Raw genomic sequence first — 1,855 nt, 5'->3', positions numbered from 1 at the left:
GAATGGGCAGCATTAAGATGGTAGAGGAGGGTGAGGGAGGCTTTAAAAATATCCTTTGTCCATCTGTGATTCATTCACACAGCGATGGAAGTCGGCAACATGTGATGGGTTATGCACCAGCACCAATAATAATAGACGGAAATAGATGAGCACCTGTTAGAATATAATATTAAACATTACAATGGTTGCAAACCACAATTATTTTCCTAATCAATAATCTGCTGACTTTTTTCTCAATTATGCAATTAGTTGATGATGATGTCCTCAATGTTCTCTTGTTTTGGCCATAACTGGCCATAAAATCCTCCTAATATGTCACAGAGACTCAGGAATAATGTTCATATAACAAACTGAATTGAATTTGAATGTAGTAACCGTTTTTGGCCACATATTTACATATGGCACCTTTAATTATTTCTATGTTACATGGAGCAAAAAAAAACGGGGAAAAAAAAATCACATTTAAGAAGCTGAAAAAAAAAATCACATAAGTATATAAGTATGTCAAAAATATCACAAATCAACTGTTGGATTATTAATTACTGATATATCAATTGTTGCAGCCTTAAAAATGACTTTAAAATGTGTACTTTAAAAATACAATTGGATGACATGATCCCTATAATTCTGCATCATTACTGTATAAAATGTAAATTCACTGTGATATAATTATTAATGGAAATAATTATAGATATAGAGTAATAAGATAAATGTCAAAAACTTAAAGGCTAAGTTTTAATGTACTTAAAACAGACACATTTGCAGCAGATCAGGTCCCAGGAAACATCTGAGACAAGATGGGAAAAAATATTCAGCAACACAACTCTGTGCATGTTTTTTTTTTTCAGGTCGTAGCCGATTGTAGATAACATTGTCTTCCAGGCCTCCTCTGATGGTGTTTGCCCACTTTACATTACAAAGTGTATCCAGTAACATGGCCCTCCTGAGCACAATGAGGTTCTATAAAAAAAACACGGTTGTACCTCCTGGCGGAGCAGTGCAGCGGTGCTCTCTGGGGACCTCGGGGGCCCCAGCAGCCTCTAACCCACACAGCTGTTCTCCAGGTCCGGAGCCTCTCCAGAGCCCAGCAGTTCCCCCTGCTTTGGGGACTGCATGCCCTCGGGGCACGGAGCACTAATAATAACAACATCCAAAATGCAGGCCCCCGGGGGTCAGACACAGACCGTGACCCTAACAGCACCAGAACCTGGACAGGAGCCAGGACACAGAGGCATGGTGCGGTGCAGCCTGGGAGAGCAAGGTGAAGAAGGGTGAGGTGGGTGGAGCGGGTGGGTCTGTGGGTGGCTGCATCTCCCAGGTCTCCTTTCACTTCCTGCCTAGTGTGCCACCACCACAGCCATTTTGGAGGTGGAGGTGGAGGTGGGTTTGCAGAGTGGGTTATTATGCTGGAGGGAGGGAGGGAGGGGCACTTCTTTGGATATGGGTAGATTCTATTTGCAGTTTGTAGGTAGTATGACCACTTCGAGAGGATGACAAATGATGAATGTCATACCTGAACAGGATAATGTGGTAATGGCAAACTGCTCACTGGTGGAAAATAGCAACTAGGTGAAAGCATTCCGCTTCGGCTCACCACACAACCAGCGCTTAGCTTCAAGAAGTAAGTATTATATATGACAGAGTCAAGAGGCAAAGTGACACTGTTCGTGCAGCTATCTTGGGATTAAGAGGATTTAGCAATGATGATCACAAAGCAAAAAACCACCGCACTTATTTGGGCTCTAAATGAACCAGACGTGGATTCTGGCTGCATCACTGTACTAAAGACCTGAAAAAATATTTTTCTGCTGTGTAACAACAATCCAGAGTTTGTTACGTGCAGAGTACAAACACA

Source organism: Microchirus variegatus, assembly GCF_963457635.1.
Source record: "Microchirus variegatus genome assembly, chromosome: 22".
Classification (NCBI taxonomy): Eukaryota; Metazoa; Chordata; class Actinopteri; order Pleuronectiformes; family Soleidae; genus Microchirus; species Microchirus variegatus.
This window is presented reverse-complemented; position numbering follows the sequence as displayed.